We start from the raw sequence: 17232 nt of genomic DNA, 5'->3' as shown, positions 1-17232 counted from the left end.
TCACAAGGCTTGGAGCCTGGCTGCCCAAGCCAGTTTTCAGTTTATTCCACCACATCCTTATCTGGTTTATTCCTTGTAATTTTGTCTAGGAAGATATTGTGGGAGACGGTGGTTAAAGCCTTCTTGAAGTTCAGATTCACGACTTCCAGTTACACCCCCTTATTCAAAAAACTAGTCATCTGGTCATAGAGGCCTACACAGAAGGTTGATTCCCACTGTGTAAGTCCATGTCAACTACTCCCAAACACTTTATTGTTCTTTGTTTGTTTAGAAATGGTTTCCAGGATAGTTGACCCATCACCTTCCCAGGGATTGAGGTGAGGCCAATCAGCCTGTAGTTTCATGGCTGTAGCTTGTGGGCCTGCTGGAAAACAGGAGGGACATTTTCTTTCTCCTAGTCCTCAGGAGCCTCCCATGTTCTGCTGATGTGCCAAAGACAATCAGAAAAGTCCTGCTGCTTCGGCGCTCATGCATCTGTCAGCTAGAATGGTCTCCTGATCTTCCTCCACTGAAGGTAGGCACTGAGTAGTTCAGTCATATCCATGTCCTTTGCCACCAGGTATCCTCCCTGCTTAAGCAGTGGTCCTACATTTTCTATGATCTCTCTTTTGCTACAGGGTACTTCACTGTCCTTCACATTCTTCATGAGATTCAACACAGATGGACTGTGGCTTTCCCTCTGTGCTCAGAAAGTGTCTGTATTTCTTCAGAGCTGCCAGTCCCACCTCTTCTAAGATTCCATTTTATACTCGATTTTGATGAGGAGACCTTGCTTATTCATACAGATCTTTTCCACCCTTTTCCTTTATATGCTCTGAATAGCTTTCATTACTGCTTTTTCCTGACTTTCCTTCAAAGTTCTTATTCTTCACTTCAGCAGCCACATTTTGTAAGGGTCTGTTCTCCAAGGCTCACCTTCAAGTGTTTGCTCTGGTTTGTCCTCTGTTATGTATTCCAGAGTCTCTCCTTTTGATTTACAATTATCAATGAGCAAGAACAATGGGACTTTGCTATAAGTAAGTGTTAATAGGTAATTTTTTTTTCAATTTTTATCTGCTGCCTTTTTATTCCTTTACCTCCTCTTTTCTCCATTTTTATTTTGAAATTTTCAGAACAAGGATTATCCCTCTGAGATGAGAAGACATTATTTTTCAAAATATAGACTGTCACAAAATTTTCATATCTAAACACCAGTGTGTTTCTATTTTTTAAAAAATGTCCTATAAACCAATTACATGCTCCTTAATGCTATCCTTAGCTCCTGGAAAACAAAACCATCTGGCCACAGTATTTTGATTATTGTGGAGCCACAGGCCAAGGAGAATGGCCAGGAATCTCACCCTGTGTGGTTGTATGAGAAAAAGAGGGTGGTGATCAGGGGTGAGAGCATCTGATTGAAAAAGTGTGATAGTTTTGATATTTTTCATATCTGAAGTTCAAAAGGAAAGAGTAAATCTATCTATATCTATATCTATATCTATATCTATATCTATCATCTATTTCACAGAATCACAGCATCAGCTAGGCTGGAAAAGATCTTTGAGATCATTGAGTCCAACACCTAACACCACCTTACCAACTAGACCATGGCATTGAGTGCCACATCCAGTGTTTCCTTAAACACCTCCAGGGACAGTGAGTGAGTCCATCAGCTCCAGTGTTTTAAAAGTCATATCTCTAAGGAATATTAAGCAAACAGGTTCCTTTCAAGAACAAAATCTGTCATAGGTATTATTACCAAAAAAAAAAAAACCAAAAACCAAAAAACCACAAACAAACAAACAAAAAAAAATCCTAACAAAACCCCAGTAAAATAAAGCTCCTTATTACCAATGTGGCATTAAGAAGCAGGCATTCTTTATTATGGCACTGAATACACAAGGGATATCTTCACCAGTTGAGCTAAGCATAGAAAAGCTCTTGCTTTTATACTGAATCTTACATAATATTAATTGATTTTCCTGGAACAAACATACATGTGATAATTATTTCCCAGAAATTATTATTACTAAGAGTTCCCTCCCCTTTGCACATGTGTTCTTATGTCCTGGGGTTTTCTCTGGTGGTTGTAAACACTGCAGTTACAGCTAACTGCTGTATCAGTTGCGTTACTACCCAAACATGGGAGTAACTTCATTATTTTGCATCTCTTCCTGGTTAGCATTTAACATGATCCTGCAGAATAAGCATGGTGTGGTTCCATTGGCTACTGGTTTTGCAGCATAAGAATTGTATTTTTCCACCAGCTGAGCAAATAATTCTTCATCTGACAACAGTATGTACATGGAATTTCACATGCTGAGTAGTATATATATCAAAATATAATTGTTGTTTTTAACCAAGAAATGTGTTAGAGAAATATTGAGAATAAGCACAGAGAGGGAAGAAGAAGGTAATTTACATTTACATTTTTCAGTGTTTAAGTAATGTTTTAAATTTACATTTTTCATTAATAGTTTTGAGAATAAAATCTGATTTTGTCACAAATATCCTGAAAATATACTTATTGTTAATTATCCAGTTGGATACACACTATGCATGGACTTTTCACTCAGACTATAATTTATTGTTTTATTCATGGATTGAATTGGCTATTGACATAATCTCATAATGGCCAGTATCTTCTATGGATAGCTCAGTTTTATAAAGATAAGGAAAAAATAAAGCAAAATTGCAAATTGATTAGCTAGCTACATATTTCATGATTTTCAAAAAAGTAAGCATTCATTCTTCAGGATAGTTTCTGAGTTTGCATTAGTGCAAACGTTCTTTGAAATTAAAAATGCAGAATGCAAGTTAAAAGTATACTACTGCTATTAGAAACATGTAATCAAGTTTCTTTTTCCACCTGCTAGACCCAAGCAGACACTCAGGGTTCTTTGCATCTCTCAACCCTTTTTACTGCAAAACTGTTGCATTCTTGTTAATCCAAGCAAGGATAAGCAAAGAGCACTTTCCCAGGTTTTAGTGGATTCAGTGAAGGGCAGGTTCTTTGGGGACTTAGGAACCAAAGACATACATCCAGGGCTTGAACTGGGGGAAAGGATTTGGTCAGGGAGCAACACAACAGATATTGTGGTCAGAGAGGCCCCTCTGAAAAAAATGAGGGTTTTTTTTGCAAAAGCCAAAAAGGGTGAAATACAGGGAACAGAATCTAGACACAGAAGGGAGCTAAATAGTGATGTTTCATGACTGAATGGGACACCATATCTAAAGGTAATGTTTGCTGCTTACCAGAACAAGTATTTGATACTCCAAGAATATGGACACAAATAATAAATTTAAATGGTTCTATCGATACTGACACTGAGATTAGTCCTTAAGAAACACCTAGTGTTATGCACAGGCTTACAAAGAAAACATTAAAGCAACAAAAACGGAGTTATTTAAAAACAGGTGAGCCTGTCTACTACAAATGCAACAACTGGAAGCAAAAGCCTCCGGCTAATCCGGAGACTGTTTCAACAACTTAGTAAGTGTAACCTAGGGGTGTTTCCAAGGACACCTGCTCCCATGAAAGACCCTGGCATCACACACCCCGGGCCTTTTAAAGTCTCTCTCCTCTCCTGATTGGCCGCTCAGGATCTGTGCTGTGATAGGTCTCTTTTCCTGTTGCTGATTGGCCCATAAGTTGGTGCAGTCTTGGCCAATCATTTTGAGATTCTCGCCTCCTATTGGTTGGCCTCTCCTCCAGTCCTGATCCGAGCTGTGGCCGTGTTCCACGGTGCAATACTTCTGGAAGCTTCTCTGCCCCCCTCCACAAAGATTGGCATCTCCTCCCCGGATCCAGTCCCCTTTTATATATGCGCAACAGTACTGAGTGTTAATATTAATAATAACCATTTGTTACTTGCACCCACAACACCTCACCCTATACATACATTGTTAACTACGTTTCCAATCACAACCTGTTACTTGTATCAACAATGTTCAACCTTATACATACATTGTTAACTACACATCTGATCACAATTTGTTACTTGTATCAACAACATTTAACCTTGTATGTACCTTGCAAACTACATTCCCCAAAAGTTTAAATTTTATTTTTGTTCATAGCACTAGGTTCCAGCACTGGCACCATGGTCAAAAATGGTGACTAGGGTAGGAGCTGGTTCCTGAGCTCAGTCAAAGCAGATCCAGGAGCAGCTGGAAAGCTCATAGTCCTTTCTTACTACTACAGGTATGACTGCCTGGAAGCAAAACTGCCTTGGCCAGATACATAAGCAAAATTATAAAGATGTTTTGTTCATTACTTATCAAAGCTTAGAGGGCAGAGGGAATATGTGCTTTAGAAAAATACTTGTCTTAGAAATCAGGATTAGCCCTGCCTTGAAGCTGAGTACCCAGCAATTTCTCAAGTCAACATTAACACACTGACGACAAGATAACTTGTGATTGAATGCAGTCCAAGATACCTCACAGCATTTCCTACTCATTTCTCAAGGGCTAGAATTACAGCATACACCATTAGCTTTGTCAGAGGCATCCCTAAGGAATGCCTGTTTCCCAAATGGCTGTGAAGAGATTATTTGTATTTGAATTTTCCCCAACCACTACAGAATTGTCAAGCATCCAGGAATCACTCTGCAGTCACTTATGAAGTGCTGGGATCTGCTTTTTGATATCTGTGAGTATTTGCATACAGTTTCCCACCATGAGTGGAGGTACAGACTGAAGATGGACACAAAGGTTGTGTGTAAGTAGCAAGAATGCAGAGACATCTCTTCTAGCCATGTACTTGGTTCTCATCAGAAAGAGTCACAGATTCATAGCACTGTTTGAAAGGGACATCTTGACTTTTTCAATTTCTGCCTGGGTGCTGCTGAAAGAACCTGAGGACAGTGTAACCTAAAGACAAAAATATACTGCTAAAATTGTCAAGAGGGAAATTTGTCTGGCATTTTAAGAATAGTGTTTTTAAAAGCTATTCCTGAAACGATTTAGAAACAGTTGCTTCTAAATAGTTGTTAACACAATATTTAAATCAGATATGAATGATTCCATTTAGCTGTTGTTGCTGCTCCTCCATCTTATCACAATGCTTTCTGATATTCCAGTTCCTTTATTTTGTGAAACTAAGCTCAATAATAGAGGTCACCGGAACATGATAAAAGCCACCATGCAAATATATTTTACAACCACATTGAGCAAGTTTTCCCAACCCTTTTTTGGGACCATCTCTTATCTACCATGTCTAATACAGGTATACATCCCGCAAAAGCTGTACTTGTATTTCTTTAAAGGAGTTGCAAGTAACAGGCCCCTGTATCTGAGAAGCACTGCTGTTCCAAATTGTGTTATGTGTTTATAGTATAGTCCAGGCGTGCTATTTCCAACAAAGAATTTTTTTTTCCAGAACAAAAGAATGGTTTTGCTTAGGACTTGCAGTAGCAGAGCCATTTTCCCAGTTTTGTGCTGAGCTGGGCTTATAGGTCACAACTTCAGTGGCTACTCCTGCATGTCTGGGAGGTGCACAGGGTGTGGTGAGCCACGGCTGGCTGAAACAGTGCAGTCCTTCATGCAGAGTGTTTATGATTGGTGCCTCAGATGTTCCTTACCCAGATCACAGGGATCATCTATTCTGACCTATGACCACAGCAGTTACAGCATCTGGCACAGGGACATGCATCCAGTTAGAAGCAATCAGGGCGACCTGAGATGCCTGATCTGTCAAGTTTCCTGTGTTGTTGGTCATCTGTGTTTCTGCTGTGGTTATTTAAGTACCACTTTCACAGAGAAGCAGCTGTTAAGTGGCTCAGAAAACTAATATACATTGAGTCTAGACAGTTTGAAACCTGAGTTTTCAGTTCCTCTCTAAATAACCAATATAAATTTTGCTATCTGAGTTTCTGTTTCTAAAACCATTCAGTATTTCCATAGCAATTTCCTGTTCTTTGCAAAGGAAAGATCATCCTTCGTTGTGCTGTTACATTGTCCTTGACTTAATCCTTAAAAATGTGGGGGAAACTGCTGAGAAATTATCAAGTTTCTATTACTACTTAAGCCCATTACAAAAGCACTACAGTTTAATGTTCTTCTAAATTTCTTTGCAAAGGAATATTCTTATAGTCAGGTGCACAACAGGTGAGAGAGAAGGCTGAACTTTGATTTTTAACAGAGTCACCTCTGAAAAAGAACTATTTTTCAAACAGTGAATTAACAAATTCTATGTACATTTTCCTTTCTCTAAGCAGAACCTGTCTTAGTTTGTTGTAAACACTATGTAGTTAGGAGTAGTGTGAACTGTTTCATGCTGGGGACTGCTCAGCAGTAGAAGAGATGGGGATTACTAGAGCTCTTAGCATCATGGTCTTTTCAGGTAGTGACTTCTGTTTTACTCAGGAGTTCTCTTCAGTCTTCATGTTTCCCCAGAAAGTGACTGTAATATAATGATGTAGGATTAGAATTGACGTGATTTGGTGAGGCTAGATGGTAGAATGCTTTCCAAATGTATGCCCCTGAAATGGAATATCCACTCACGTACTTCTGGAGTCAACTGGTTTTAGCAACCACCAGTGTCTGTTGTCAGCCTTGAGTGCATTTGTAAGAGCAGAGTCTTGCCAGGAACAGAAGTATAAGCAGTTGGTTGTTTTTGTGTTAAGGATAGCTATATCAATCTGGATCAAGGATGAAACAGTGGGAACAGCTGCAAGATCCATCAAAATTTCACCCCAAATTTCCTCCCAGTTTTGCCTTAAACCAGGACAACCTTATTCAGGAGCATGATCTGTTTCAGATACTGACAAAAGTGAACAAACAAATGATTGGGTAATTTGCCCCAGTTTCATTTAAGTTTGAGACCTCAGCCCAGAGTGTGAAAGTGAAAGCCACAGGGTTTTTGATCTGTCCTGATTGCCTGCAAGCCTTCTACCTGACTGTTGTGCCAACAATCCCTGTGGTACAAAAAACCTGCTCTTGGATCACTGTTATCTTGAGTGCACTTGAAGATGTCATGAAAGCATTAGCTCTATGTCTGGGAGACACAGCTCCTGTGCCCTTTTGCCTCAGGACAAAAAGTTCAGTCTTTTACTAGTGAGTCATAACTGGTTGGGTCAGTTGTAATATAGGGAACAGGTTAATTCTACATGCTTGTCATCATGAGCCATTGTTGCATTGCATCATGTATTCCAAACCCATGGTGTCACTGTAAGGTGTGACAGTTGATTTTGATAAGTAGGAAGCAAGAGTCTACAAATTACTGCATCCTCCAAGGACTCCAAGGAACTATTACAAAATTATATCTTCTTATCCATTTCTTTGTGACTTGTTCTGGTTTTTATTACAGTTAAACATTCTTTTCAGGCATATAATTTTTTTAAGTTTGAATATAGAAAGGCTATATTCTGTTTCTGTGTATCACAACCATAAGGTCCCAGGCAGTTGTGAAGACCAGTAGGCATTTTGTCTTCAGCTGACGTCATCACAGTTGAATCAGTTGAATCCCCTCCTAATAACCTGTCCTTTGCCCCTTCATTTTTTCCCTCTCAAGTAAATAGAAATACTATTCCAGCACCAAATGCTTTGTGTGTGTGAGAGAGTACAAACATCAGATATGGTTAAATGGGCAATGTTTCTCTGCAGTCTAAAGCCATTTCCTTGCTTGTATATATGTTTGTGTATTCAATATGGCCTTACCTTGCTTTTCACTGGGCTGTGATATTCTGTTTCTCAATGCCATGAAAGAGCAGGCAGATCACCTAAGAGGCTTGTATCACATGAACAGGTGTGGCTTTGAAAGAAACTCCAAACTATTTCCAGCAGGGACTTATTCACTACTGAGTCTTTTCACAGTTATCTACTTGTGACAGTGGGGCTGATAAACTCTCATTATGCAATACAGCTATGCTTGGCATGAAGTAATCAGCTTTTCCAAAGGCTAGAAGAAAAACTCTTCTGGCTGATTCACACATTTACACAGCCAATTACTCTTTGCTTAGAGGGCTGTGTGGCCAAAGAAACTGGGATGCATTGACTATAATGCTTTTCTCCACCCCTAGGGAATAAGAAGGTGTATGACCTTTCATGTGGAGCAGGCATATCACAAAGGGTCTGAATGCACCCTCTTTGAGAAACTTTAGGGAAACTTAGAGGGGTGAGGGCATGGGCCACTGGAGTCCTACGGGCAGAGTTTGGCACAGTGGTACAAGTGTACACTTAGGTACTTAAAGGTTGTATCTGTGTTAGTGTTAAGGCTTCAGCAAAAGTACCCTCAAATATTCTTCTGTACTGTTGCCTACAGGTATTCTACCTTGTATGGAGATAGGTAAATATCAAGGAAATGTGAAAATGATGTGACAGACAAAGCCAATTAATTAAGGAATGTTAAATTATTATTGTGAATACTTCCACAACATTTATATTATTCTAGGAAATGCAAAATAAATTATTTCACTATGTTTTACCACATCTGTAAATGCCTTCTTATTTAAAGGACAGTTAGCAGCACTTTGGTTAAGCGGTGGATAGGCTGGTAATATATGTTTATACATGCTATTATGCATTAAATATGTAGCCCGTGACAAAGTATTGCTAAAGTGAAAGAGTAAGCAACATGTCAGCAACTGTCATAATTGGTGTCCCAAAGCTGACTCCACACTGACGCAATACACTGACAGTTCACACAATCACAGAATGCGTCAGGCTGGAAGAGACCACAGTGCGTCATTTGTTCACAGCTCCCTGCTGAAGCAGGGTCATGTGAAGCACATGGCATATGATTATGTCCAGATAGTTCTTGAAAATGTCCGGTGGGGGAGACTCCATGATTTCTTCTGGGCCACGTGTTGCAGTGCAAGATCACCCACACAGTAAAGAAGGCCTTCCTCATATTCCTAATTTATTCCCACTGCCCCTTGTCCTATTGCTTGGCACCACCAAGAAGGATCTGGATCCAGCTTCTTAACAACTTCCCTTCAAATACTTGATGAGGTCCCCTCTCACTCATCTCTTCTAGAGGCTGAACATGCCCAACTCTCTCAGCCTTTCCTCATAAGAGAGATGCTCCAGTCCCTTAATCATTTTCATAATCCTCTGCTGGACCCACTCCAGGAGTTCCATGTCTTTCTTGTACTGAGGAGCCCAGAACTGGACACAGCATTCCAGGTGAAGCCTTGCCAGGGCTGAGAGGGGCAGGGTCACCTCCCTCAACCTGCAGGTAATGTTCATAATGCACCCCAGGTGCATTATGGTATCCCAGTATTTAACCCTGACTGCAGTGGAACTATATTCACCTCTACCACCTAAAGCCTCACCCAACATTAAAATGACACACTTCCAGATATTAATGTCCAAGACATTATTGAATTTTTCATTATTTGTACTAGAAATGTTATGAAGTTTTAAAGAAACCTCAGTGCACACACTTTGGCAAAGACTGAAACAGAACAAATCCAATTTTTGCTGTCCTGAATCACACTGTGATATATGGAATATATGATGCCAATATATTTACATTTACCTTTTCCTACTTTAGCTACACTTACAAAATTGAATTTTTGCTAACAGATTATTTCCTTTGACACAGTGAATACCAACATTCTTATATATATGTTTGTAATTTTTACCCACATTTCTGAGAACTAGGGAAATCATTCCCAATTTCCAATTAATGCAATTTTAAAATGTTTACTGTGATAAAATCATGGGTACTTACATACAAAATCTTATTGATTTTTTTAGTAAAATTTCATTTCACTTCTGCTCTATGTTGCAGACTCTGCAAAAAGACAAGACTGTTCCTCAGGCAGCTTCTTGTCAGATTTTAGTCATGATACTACAAAGGCAATAAACAAAAATGGGGCAATAAATAAGGGAAATTAAGATTACAACTAAAACATTTAATTGTAATACCATAGAGTATAGAGATGTTAATTTCATATATAGAAATCCAATTCGTAGTCCTCTAGAGCAATGTAACAAATATAAAATACTAGGGCATAGAACACATATTTAAGGACAGTAGCTGAATAATTTTTTCTGTGATAATTTTGGCAGATAAGAATGCAAGTAGTTGCCATGCACCCAGAAATACAAATTATTTGAAAGTTACAAAATTATTTTTCTATTTAAGGTACAAAATAATTTTCTAAGATGCCTCCAAATTAAGGCTTAATTTTACATCATGCTGTCCTTAAGAAAATAACTTCTGTGTCCCTTTTCATTGGGAATAGTACCAAGTTCTTCTGTTTCTTACTAACTTAGAAGTAAAAGCAGTTTCAGTGGAAGAATTGGTAGAACAGTGAAACGATCCCCAGCAACCTTATAGAGCTTTATAAACAGCAAAAATGGCTTCAGGACATGGGGAATACTAAATATTTATTACAACAGTCTTAAGCTGCTTTCTGATTCTGAAGGTTACTGAAGTGTTTTGCAAAATGTTTTCATTGCAAGAGAATCTTTCTTTCTTTGTTATACTTTCTAAGAAAGTTGGTGATATTAGAGTGGTTCCTATCTGCCAGTTCCAATGAATTAATTGTTTTTCAAGACACTAAAGAAGAATAAATATGAATTAAAAATAAATTATGAAGAATAATTTTATTCTACTCTATTGTTTCTTGATTTAGTATCTAAATACTACAATTATTTTCTGATATTCATATCTCAAACACTTTCCCCGTTTAGTCCCAAAGTTTGCTGTACTTCTCTTTATTTTTCTAATCCACCCATTTTTTTTCTGAATGGGAATCTGTTCTAACAGCCAGCTTTCCCAGTGTTGTAAAGCACCAGACCTGTCTATTCTACAGAGATTCAGAGACATGTTGTACCTTCTTTGGAACCAGAAAGGAAACAACATGTTAAAATCCATTTCCACCCAAGAACTGGGCTTATATTCAGTGGCAAAGGGCTCCATAAGAACATCACCAAAGCAGAAAGGTAATATGAGAGGTGACACTGATATTGCAAATGCCATACATTTTTTGCTGTGCCATATGTAGATTACTGTCTATGGATTCAATTTTTGGCTTCAATACATTTAATATGCGGATGTCCCTGAGCAAAGTTAAATGCTCCCTGACTACTTACCTCATTTTTATGTGCTGTGCATTTCTTCTAATTGAATCTTTGAATCTGTAATTCTCTTTTTTATTAACCTCATCCTTTCACATGAGTGTAGGAGGAGAGTGCCTATCTAACTGCAAAAGGTCTTCAGCTCTGCCCTGCACCCTTGCTGTGCCAACCCACATCTGTAGTGGACACTCTGCTCTGAATTTGCCCCTCTTTCTCTCTCTTCAGAAGATCACTCCCATTATACAGCTGAAAGAGATCTGTTCCTGGAGAAACTGGCTGAAATGAGTTTGAAGTAAGAGGGAAGGTGAGGCCTACTTTAAAATATGAGATTGTGTACTCCAAAAGTCTGTAGGAGACTTGGCATAATTTATTTGCTATGTTTGATGTAAATACCTCAAACAGAGATACAGGAATGAAGAGCCAGGTGTTCAAAGAGCTATCTTGATCTTCAGAGGCAGGAGAACCTCAAGACGTATGTCTTCTCTGTGATCCTGCTGTTTGAGTGCTTCCCTTGTTCCAATGCTCATTTTTAGAAACTTATATGTGCATTTATTGACACAGCACATAGATTCTTGTGTTCTCACTACTCGCTACAGCTTTTTGCTAAAGTTTCCAGCCATCCAGTTGCTCTGTGCTGTCTCTGTGCTCAATAGTCAGGAGCCTATGCTGCCTGAACTTTGTTTCATGAGTAATTTCTTCATTTCAGTCCAGCTTAATCTCTCTTACTACCTATTTGAGATGCCTTTTCAGACCCTTAACTTCTGAAGAGAGCTATGAAGCTACTCCAGCCTTAGTGGTAAGTCATACTTAAAATACAGGTTTGAGATTGTCTACCATATATGTAGGCCAGGCAAAAAGATCATTGTAGCTGTAAACTCTCTAGGTACTCAGTCCTGGAGGACGGCTGAAGTCCAGAAAGCCTTCTGGCATGTTTCTATAGGCTAACATCTGCTTAGACCCTTCTCAGCACATCCAGCTTGTTCCAGCTTCTTCACCATCCCAACCTTTGTTTCCCACAAAACAGGTTTCTAAGGAGGTCTGTGGCTCAGAGAACACTCCATCTTCTGAAGTGCCTGCATGGAAAAATATTTTCTCCTGGATAGATACAGCAGTTTTCCTTTTATTATCACTTTTGTTTTAATCCACTGTAAAGGAGAAAAGATCTTACATATCTGAGGGCCCCCATAAAAAAAAAAGAGGATGAAATTGTATTGTGGTAAAGCAAAACAAAAGGCTGAGGCTATTATTTAAAAACAAACAAAAAAAAACCAAACAAAAAACCAAACAAAAAAAACCAAACAAACAAACAAACAAGAAACAAACTAAAAACAAAACAAAACAAAAAAAAACCCCACAAATCAACCAAATGAAAAAAAAAATCAGCCTGGGTCAGCAACAGAAAAAGGGACCAAGTCAGAGATGTGCAGGCTTTCATAATCTTGACAGTTACCAGAATATGTTCTAAGAATGTAGTATAGAAAAATAAGTGGCAAGAGTGTTTAGAAACATACCTATGTGTTGTGTGGTTTCATGGCACTCTGTCAAAGCCCACATGTGTGTCTAGTTTGCAATAAGCACTGTGTGTGCAGCTTATCAAAGAGAGACACCCTGATCATGTTTTGCAAGTTGGATTTCTCACTGAAATGAATCAGTGGCCAGCTGGCACGACAATGTGTGCAGGAATGTTTGGTCTACAGAATAATATATTTCTGCTGATAGGTAATGAAGGGTAACACTAGAAGTCATTACTAGCTAAGAAGTTTACTGAGAGTATCTGCAGCAACACTTGTGTATCTCTAATGGCTGTGATTACAATGCACACAGTACAGCTATGCTATCAGCAATACACAGGGCAGAAAATAAACCTCTTCCTCCTTTCCCAAGGTTCAACATGTTTTCCCAACTTTTTCTTCCAACTTACATCCACTTATATGACTTCTTAGTTTTTAATTTTTTATTCTGTATTTTTAGGTATATGAGATCTAGAAAAACCTCCTTTTTGCCCAACAGACAGGAGTACAATGCTGTACTTATTTGCAGCCAGTTCAGAGATGAGTAGGGTTTTGTTTCTATCCATGTTGTCAGGACAGTTGTTTTCCATCACCAAGATCACACTTGCTGTCACCTCACAGAAGATTTTCCCCACTACAAATATTAACAATGAGCCCTACAATTATGTGGTCTCTGTGTCTTTAGAGTCACACCTTTAAAGATTTTAGAAGCTTAGCAAATATTTGCCCCATCTCAGTCTTCCACTGTGTGCTAAGCTCCCCCCACCCTGCCCCAGCAGATAGTCAGCAATATTTTAGCATTAACTCTCCATTGCCTTCCCCTTCTACATACACATTAGATTTCTGACTAAACTTCTTAAAAGTAAGACAATCATATTTATGTAACATGTTTTGAAGTCTTAACTCTTAGGAAAAAAGCTAATTTGATTCACTGTTAGATCACATGAATTCAAATGGTGTGAAATTTGGTAATGATTAAATAAAACATGACTACATTGATCTGAAGTTTATAGCCAATAAGACCATGGATTTTGATTCCAATCAAATTAAATTCCTTGGATCTGGCAAAGGGGAGAGGGAGATGGGAAAATGCTATTTATAATCAGTGCTTGGGAAAAAGTAAATGACGTCTGCTTGGTGAGGGATGTGAGAAAAACTTTGACACGAGATGCTCTGACTAGGATTTTAATTTCTCTCAAGTATTTTACATTTATTTTGCTTTATTTGCTTTGATTATAGGCAGAGGCCCAGCATTCACAGAGCTCCTTAGTTTGACAAGCATTTTAGAAAATGAAAAAGCCTTTCTATACTGGATGCAAAAAGCCATCCTAACTTGAGAATAATGTATATGATTCATACCAACAGTAAAACATTTCCAGTGCTGTAATTACACAGCAGTATAGGTATTAGAGAATTTTACTGTAAGAAGGCAGTAAAGCTCCTTAGTTTTCCCAATACCTCCTGATAATTTACTATCTCCATGGAATTTTGATGAGCCCAAGTGTCAATAGGGTCTTTCTGTCGAGTTGTTAAGAGTGAATGAACATGCAGTGACTTGCCTCACTAATTGTAGGTGAAGCAACCATGTCCCATTTCCTGTTACCAAGTGTATTGCTATCTATATAGCTCAGCAGTTTATAAATATTGCTACAGCTTCTTATCAGAACTACCTCAGCCACAGTATTTCATAACTGTTCCATATGAAAGTGTTCCCAGGTACCAGGGTGTGTTCAAGAAGGCCTGGGAAGAATATTTCCTGAGCCCATGTTAAGCAACAGCAAATTATTAGCCTTCTCTTCCTGCACTTGTGCGTCAACCCCCGCTCTTGTGTGCATTTTCCATATGATCAGAGATGATCCTGAAGACCTATAAGAAGATATTGCTGCAGTACTAGCCTGCAGTGCAAATCCTGCCAGAAGTGTCTCAGTATAGTTTTCATGTGCCTGGCCTCTTTTGTTCTGAAGTGACTGCTGTATTGGGTGGGGAAACAGTAAAAACATATGTGTGACCTTTTCCTACTTCTGCTCTCCTTTTCCTAAATGTTAACATTAACTGTTTCCCTTTTCATCCCTTTTCAGTTTGCAAGCTATTTAGAAACAACAATTTATTCTCGCAACTGTTCAGGGAGGCAAGTAGACATAGTTATCACATTTTGCTGAAAGAATAATTGAAATGCAAAATTCAGTGGACTTCTTGAGGTGATAAAATTAAGGTTCTATTTTTGTTCAGTTTTTTTAACAATTCAGAGAAAGGAATCTCAAAAACATTAATCTACTTCACCCAGGTGTAAATGAGATTCATTGACTCCAGACTAAATTACTTTTTTTCATGTGAGCCAGGGAGATCAGCAGTTGGTTAAATTTCACTTAACAGTCCAGCTATCCCACTCCAGAACCATCATCCTTCTCTGTGACAGCTGCACTCAACAGCAGCATTCTGCACAAGCTTTCCTATAAATTACTTTGAAAGCAAGTTTGTAATATATCTGCAAAGTCTTCCATCAGTAATCTTTCATTCAGTGTAAACCTGCCAGAAGTGATTCCCTTTGCCTTGGTGATGGACTTCTAAAGCTACCTGGCAATGAGCAGTAGAAGTGCTTGCACAGTGATTCAGCTTGGAGTTAAAGACAGTAATTTCCCTCTTCTCACAGATGTTTTACTCCCTTTGTAACATGACCCAGCCACTCAGCATAGAAATAAATACCCAAGATTCTGCATTCCTGTTTTCATCTTCCCATCTTCTCAGCAATAGAATAGGGTAGAACTGCAACGTCTTGCCTTAGTTTCATGGTTAAAAAACACTAACATGCCAAGCCATCATCAAAAATACCAGCATGCAATAGTCATCAGTCCATGTGCTAGCAAAAGTATCAAACTGCATTTGCCAAATATATTCCCTTCTGAAATTCATTGAAGTGCTGCTTCAAAAGAGACAGTAGATAGAATATTTTTTGAGCTTGTCAAAGTTGAGAATTTCCAGGAAGACAAAGTGCAAATAATTACCCAGAATTTAGCAACTAGTTTCTGCTAGAAAATTGTCATTATTTTGCTCAAAAATTAAGACAGCTTCCTTTAATCCTAGTAGGATTAATCCAGGAATGTTACAAGAACAAACTCAGCATCAAGAACAGTGGTTTTAAATTTTCATATTATAATTAATGCTTCATAAAATTAATACTTTGTAAAATTCTACGTTACAGCTGTGTACCATACAAATTAACAAATAAACTGTACAAATCTAAGAAGTTACCTTTGAGAAGAAGTAAATTTCCTTCTTTTAGTTTAATAGAAGGATTCAATCCATGGATCTCTTTTTTCACTTACATATGTATTTCTGTTAATAAAATATATTTAAAGTGACATTTGTCCTTGTCTATTGACAAGTCACAATATATTGGTTTTGATATTTCAAAGGCAACATTCCCTTATTTGGTAACAGTTTCAGTAGGACTGAATGCCTTGCTGACAAAGAGAGCCTCAGGAAGCTTTGCCCCAACCTTCATTTCTACTGGGCAAAAAATATACTCCTAGTGTGGCAATAAAGGAGCAGAAACTACTATAATGCACATAGGTGGCATCCCTGTCACTTAAGAACCCAAGAAATACAGTGTATTACAAGGAAAAACCTGAAGTGTGGCCAGGTCCAGCTTAGGATCCTTCAGTTCTTTCTCCTTTCCTGAATAAATTTATGTCTTCCTGTTCTGCACCACCACTGGCTCATTAAAAAGGGGGCTGGCCCAATGCAGGCTTTTGTCATTGTGAGTTCATGGATGCTGGGTTTCCACTTTATCCAACATATAAACAAACCTGGAACATAACACCTCTGACAGAAGAGTACCTAAGGACTGCAGCTGCAGAATTGGAGGTGTCTTGATCATCCATGGTTGACATCAGGTTTATGTCATGGGCTGCTGCAGAGTCATCATGGTCACAGTGGCATCAGCTGACCATGCAGTGCATGGTGTCCTTAATCCTTACCCCAAATGAGCCTTTCTTTCTGATTGTTTACTTTTTAGTCACCTTCACTAGCAAATTAACTTCTGATTGAAGCAAAAGCTTAGACTGTACTGTAACCACTGGACTACAGACTGCAAGGCAAATTTCACCCATTATAAGAGTCAGAGAAGGAGCTGCTAATACAGGTTATCTTACACTAGTGCTTTACCCCCCAGGAATTCTCTTTTGTGCGGTACTTACTGCATGTATTTAATGAGGGACAGTGCCATCTCCAAAGAGCCAAAACACTTAGCTGTAGAAGACAAGATGAAAAGAAAAATAACTATGTTTTAAATATATGGATTTAGAGATAATAAACCTAAAGTCTAAACTAGAACTTAAAGAAAAGTAATACCTAGATTCATGTTACCTATATTTGAAGAAGGCACAAGCTAAATATCTAAGTAAGCCCATAGTTTTCTTCTGTCATAAATTGAGAGAGGGCCATGTCTGCAGAAGAACATGCAACCCAACTTAAATACATGTGAATAATCCCCCTTTTCATGAATAATTTACACAATTAGTTTTAATTAGGCATTGCTTCAACAATAGCTGATTGGGATTAATCATTCTGTTTGACTTACCCAGAGACACACCAGAAATTAATGCTGGAGTATGATACAGAGTCATCTGCCTTTCCTAGTTTTAACTTGATGTGCTGTGTTTCACTTCCCATTGGATCCAGCAGAAACTTCAAGTAGCTGATGTAACCTAAG

At 38.4% G+C, this 17232-nt stretch overlaps 1 long non-coding RNA gene across 1 annotated transcript in view; it reads left to right on the top strand.

Moving 5' to 3' along the window:
* LOC116184643 (uncharacterized) overlaps positions 1 to 17232 on the top strand; it is a 34209-nt gene that overhangs the window by 5948 nt on the left and 11029 nt on the right. Inside the window, exon 2 of the long non-coding RNA XR_013341668.1 lies at positions 9052 to 9157. This is a non-coding gene — a long non-coding RNA (uncharacterized LOC116184643). The remainder of the gene's footprint in view (positions 1 to 9051; positions 9158 to 17232) is intronic.

Source organism: Lonchura striata, chromosome Z (assembly GCF_046129695.1).
Source record: "Lonchura striata isolate bLonStr1 chromosome Z, bLonStr1.mat, whole genome shotgun sequence".
Classification (NCBI taxonomy): domain Eukaryota; kingdom Metazoa; phylum Chordata; class Aves; order Passeriformes; family Estrildidae; genus Lonchura; species Lonchura striata.
The sequence above is the reverse complement of the archived record's forward strand: the minus strand, read 5'-3'. Positions and strand labels throughout refer to the sequence as shown.